This window comes from Podarcis muralis, chromosome 4 (assembly GCF_964188315.1).
Source record: "Podarcis muralis chromosome 4, rPodMur119.hap1.1, whole genome shotgun sequence".
In the NCBI taxonomy this organism is placed as follows: domain Eukaryota; kingdom Metazoa; phylum Chordata; class Lepidosauria; order Squamata; family Lacertidae; genus Podarcis; species Podarcis muralis.
Genome location: NC_135658.1, coordinates 57450364 through 57456482, shown reverse-complemented (window position 1 = coordinate 57456482; position 6119 = coordinate 57450364).

Below are 6119 nucleotides of genomic sequence, written 5' to 3'. Positions count from 1 at the left end.
ACAGAATAAAAAAATCCTCTGTATAGCAATGATGGTCAAGGGAGAACACGAGCACATTTTCATCCAATTTATATAAACTTCTTTTCCTGTTCATATAGGGCCAGTTCTTTTTCACCAATGGCAAGCGAGCATTTGCTATGATATAAATGGGATTCTCTGATTTGTATCTTATATTTTTATTAAATCTGCTCACACAGCCTACTTACCACTGCTCATGCATAGTAGATTTACTAATTGGCAGTACTCCGAAACAACTTATTGTCTGAGCTCCAGTAATTGCACTAAAAGCCTAACTGCTTCTGTATCCTCCAGCATATATGTCACAGACATCACAATATATATGTGTATGACAAATGCCTACACCCACATATGTTTATACATGCACCACAGTACCCTTTCCATTTATCAATCCCAACTCAACGCATGCTGTACTCTGTGCCCTTTCGGAACTGCAGAGTTCTATGTGCTTCCAGTTTTTTTGTTAATAACATTTCTATGAGGCACTGCCGCACACAGTACAGTGGTACCTCGGGTTAAGTACTTAATTCATTCTGGAGGTCCATTCTTAACCTGAAACTGTTCTTAACCTGAAGCACCACTTTAGCTAATGGGGCCTCCCGCTGCCGCCGCGCGATTTCTGTTCTCATCCTGAGGTAAAGTTCTTAACCTGAGGTACTATTTCTGGGTTAGTGGAGTCTGTAACCTGAAGCGTCTGTAACCCGAGGTACCACCGTACAGTAATGCGTTTTCTATTGAAAACCAGTACAATTATAATTTCCTAGCTGTTGAAAAAGTGTTAACTTCCGGTTTAAAATCAATAATTTATATGGAAAACTTTTAAGATGTTGATACAAGGTAGGGGCGGAAACTAAAATACATTTTTTGTGAGATTAGCATTTTGTTTCTTATGTTTGACTGTAAAATATAATCTTTGCAACTCCCCCCCCTTGCTGTTTGTTTCTTCTTCTCTGTGACTCATTTGTTATGTTTAAGCTCAGTGCCTTTGGCTTTGATTCAGTTTTGGAAAAAATGTGCACCACTTGCCTCTGGATCCAGCTATGGGTTTTTTTTGGCTTTGCAACTTTACAGTTTGGTTTGCTGGAGTCAACAAAGAGGTGCAACTTTGCATGAAATCATTTGATTAATTATACTAGCAGCAGTGCTATTATTATGATAAGAGAAATCAAAATATATAAAGAGAGGGGAAACAGAGAAAGAGTGCTTGAAGTAGGATGGGATGCCATTCTGCTTCTTTAAAAGCATTCCACTACTTTTCAAATGGACATAATCAAGCCTGGTACAACTATCCCATTTCCCATTTTTCTCCCATTGCTGATAATGTCATTGGACTTCTTGTTATTGATGTGCATCCCACTACTACCACACCATGGCTGTCATACTGGAGTCCCCCAACAAGCTGAAGCTAAGCACCTTACCTTGCCTCACAACCATGACCAAGTTATGCAAACTGTACCAGGGAAGGCTGCATATTAGCACATTAGTTGGGAAACCATACAGTCATCCTCAATAAGAAATGGAATTCTCTGTTCAGCCAGAATTGAATTAGGTAATATTGCCATGAACTGCCAGTGGAAAAGGTGTGGGAGATACCTTTGTCTTGGGTGAGAAACTAATTGAAAAATCGACAGTCTTGTCAAGACTGCCCTGTGATGGAAATTATCATGGTCAGTTTGAATAATCTGACACAATATTTTAATCTGCTGGAGTTTTTTTAGTTTTTTTTTGCTAAAGAGGACTAAAATCAATGCCATTTCTCATAAATTTTAAATAGAAGCTGGATGGTTGACTAGCAGCTCTTACATACCAGTATTTTTAACTTTTTAAAATTTTAAAAGCTATGTAGTGAGTTATTATTGAACAACAGCGGATTGTGGCAGTGATTGCTGTGCAGTGAAAAGGCTTTATGGATTGACTGAGGTTCCCCGAGACCAGTGTAGGAGGGAAGGAATCACATAAAGTAGATACATCAAGAAAATTGTATGTAATTATAGCTTTCACGGCCGCATACTGCAAAGTCCTGAGTCATTGATCTCTCAACAGATTCAGCGCAAACTCGCCGCTTATTTGAGGCCCAAAATAGAGACACATTAGAATCGTATTTTAAATACAAATTAATAGCTTTGAAGGCCTATTTCAAAAACAGAATGACAAGTTCTGAATAATTAAAATTTAGATTCCAGAGGAGCCGGATGAAACAGGAGATCAAAGAGACTTTACTTTTGCTACTATTTTGGCGCAAGGAACTTTAAAGCACTTTCATTGCAGGGCAATTAATGACCAAAAGCTCTTCTATCTCAACATTTTGAACTCGCTAAAGTTATCTTCAGGAGTAAAAGCTAAAAGCAGGAGTTGGGTAAAGTATGGCCCTCCAGAAGTCATTGAACTCTGACTCTGTGCCACCTCAGCCAACATTGCCAATGACATTCTGAGGGGTGGGGGCTCCAGTGATGGGGGGGGGGGAACCATGTTCAATGGTCAAGCATGGTGGGAGCTGTACCTTCAGAAATACCTGGGAGGCAACAGTTGAGAAAAGGGGAGTCTGTTGCTATTGGAAGTTCAAATACACTGCAGGAGATGGTGGGCATCAACATGATTCAGTTCAGACTCTGAATTGGTGTTTTCGGAAATTCTGCTTTGGCTCAGATAAGACTTGCATCTGTCCCAAATAGCCTGCTTTGGTTCTTGTTCTGAGATTCGTCTGAATCCAATACTCCAGTAGGAAGTGGCAAAAAGAAAAAGAAATGCCCCAATAAATGTATTTATTTGATGAAGATGGTGATCAAAGGAGCACAAAGCTTTTGCAAGCATCAAGAGAAACCCTCCTAGCACAGTCTGTTTCAGCAGCTTGCTTTCTATGTGTGCTTTCTTGCGTCACACACTGTCGTCTGGCAGTCACAAGCCACTTCCCACTGCTGAGGGATATCTGCTTGGCAAGAGTCACAGTCCTCTGAAAATCACGCACACAGCGGAAAACTCAAGACTGCTGCTGGGATCCAGACAGAACAGATCTGTGTTTGAGATAGAGCTGCAACGGTTGTGTGGTAAATGGATTAACTATGTCTGTATTCATCTTCAGTAGTGTTACCTGGGTGACAATAATTATGTGTTTTTTGTTCTTTTGCTACAGTGAGGGAAAATGCCCTTTTATTGAATGGACTAAATATAACCCACCCGACAAAGCTGATATGCAATTCACCATTTTGCTAAGCAGTGAAATATGGCTTCCTGTATTTGCTTTTCTTTTGGCTCATGTAATGCATGGAAAGAGGGGAGCAAAGAACAGCATTAAAAATCAGGGACAGTCTGTGCTCACAGAGCATTCTTAAATCAAGGATGTCCTTCACCTATGAGGATATCTCCCAGGTTCTCAGATAATTTCCCTCCAAAACTTGCATTGAATATATCTTGGCCTTTTGTTCACCTATATACATAAGCAGATCGTTGTTAAGTTCCACATATTCTAAGATGGCATATATATACTTTTATTTTCCCCACCACCTTGTATGTTTGAGTTGGTATGTTTAACTATGCATTTTTTCCTATTTAAATCCTAAAATATTAACATTCGGTTTTGATCTCAAAGAGTCTCGAAAGACATGGCTAACTCAAGTCTGATGAGCTTGTAGTTTGCATGCCATAAACATAATCTAGATGCAATCCCAAATAATACTGCATGTGCCAAACTATTGGGGTGGATTTATTGGGCTTATTTTATAATATTCTTACTGAAAATTACTTCTAAACAGAAAACTTCAGATGGGTGGGGGGACGACTTGATTTCACAGACTTGGGTGCTTAATTACATTTAAATGGAAAAACACAGCATTTTTCTCACCTTATTAATCCTGAAACTTTGATATATTTGCTACCATGTTTTCAAACTTTGTTCTGTCAACAAACTAGCTAAAAACGTCCCCCCAAAAGGAAAGTTGGGACTTTTTAGTATTTTAAAAAGAGCATGTGACTTGTATGTTACTGTTTCTGGCCTTAAAGCACCACTCATTTATGAAAACAAGGCAAATAAATCATAGATCAGCCTTCCGAAACAGATCCTCAAGATGTGCTGCACTACAGCTCCCATCAACCTTAACTATGCTGACTGGGCTGATGGTAATTGTAGTGCAAAACATCTGGAAGGCACCAGAATGGTGAAGGCTGCCACAGACAACCTTTATAAACTATCAAAAGCTGTTTTCTTGATTTGGGGTGTTCCAGCTTGTATTTAATCAGTCCACTGTCCATATACATTGAAAAAAAATACCCCCAAAAAATAACAACAGAGCTTTCTGGCTCTTAAAATGTGCCTTTATGCCTTTAGGTAGGGAAGACTTCAGTTAGGAAACAACCTGTGTCAGGCATTCTCAGCTTTAGAAACTGTTTATTATTTTTGTCGTTGTTGCTTTGGCTGCCTTTACAGTAATACCTCGGGTTAAGAACTTAAATTCGTTCTGGAGGGTCGTTCTTAACCTGAAACTGTTCTTAACCTGAGACACCACTTTAGCTAATGGGGCCTCCCGCTGCTGCTGCGCGATTTCTGTTCTCATGCTGAAGCAAAGTTCTTAACCTGAGGTAATATTTCTGGGTTAGCGGAGTCTGTAACCTGAAGCATCTGTAACCTGAAGCGTCTGTAACCCGAGGTATCACTGTATATGGGCACATTTTATACTGGGATGGGAATCACTTTCTCCAGCTGTTAGCGCAGCGAAGCTGATGGCCTTGAATAGCCAAGGGAGATACAATTTTGTCTGGCAGAGCAGATTTATGACATTTCAGTAATGGATACAAGGGGCCATTTTGGAGGTTACAGACTGAAGGTCACTATGGTTTGGTGAGGATATATATTCAGCACACCCTGCATTCCCACGTATCTAAATTTAATCTACTTCCCACCCTACCCCTGTAACATCATTCATTACCACTTAGCAGTCATGTAAAGGACTGTCTTTTATTGTATAGTATCCTAGCCCCATAGAATATAATGAAGGCCACCTATTTCACGACTCTAGATTTTTTAAAACACAATGTTTTGGCAATAGGATCTAGACTCAATCACTGTTGGCTACACCACATGCATAAAGAACTTTTAAAAGAATAAATTTACAAGAGAAACCAAGGCTGGAACAGTCCTAGATGCTCAGAATTATAAAAGCTTACCGCAGGCAGAGATTGTTTGTAGTACTCAAATATGCTGTGGAGCTTTAATGGAGGTTGGGGGGTGGGGAGAAGTCTGTTAATGGAACTGTCAATTCAGTTCATGAACTGCATAGTAAAGCCAAGTTATGCATGACAATGGAAATCTTCAAAGGGTCTTATTGCTGGGCTTATCCCATCCCATATAAAGCAAGAGTTTTAGAGTAAATAACAGTGGACTGGCCATTGAAAATTTCTACCTTGCTATTGCTGCTTTGCATTGTTTGGATAATATTGTAGTTTGCTGCTACAAAGTGGAGGCAGGGAACCTTACTCCTGTGAAGAGCCAACGAACACAGAAGCCAGTGGGTGGGGGCATTTCTGATGGTGCGCGGAAGCAGAATGTCTGGCAGAGTTTGCAGCTCTGCATAGTTCTCTCCATCCCCTCCATGCCACCCCACCCTATGTGAGACTGCCCTTGAAAACCACCGGGAAAATTCCATTGGTGCAAAATTTCGCCCCTACAATTTTGCCGGGGGGGGGGGGCAAGTACTGGAACCATGTGACCCCCTTTTTGTATCACTTCCACTAGCTGTCAGTTTGTTTCCAAGTGCGATTCAAGATGCTGGTAACTTCCCCTAAGCTGCTTGGGACCAAGGTACCAAGTCATGGAGAAAATTAGCTATTCTTTCCGCCTATTCTCCATCCCCCCTCCACCCATTCAATTCACCCTCCATTTAAAACCTTGTCTTATGAGGCAATAATTGATATTTTTCTTTATTGATGTACATATTTTTTAGCTGACTTTGCGCCCCACCTTGCCTGTGCCCCTAGTGGGGGTCCACCTCACCACCCCCTAATTATGGGCCTGCTTGGAAGGGCTATCTCCTCCCATGTGAACCTACCCATCCTTTAAAGATCTGCTACTATACAGTGGCAGAGGAACCCTCTCCGGCATCTGGGGCGGG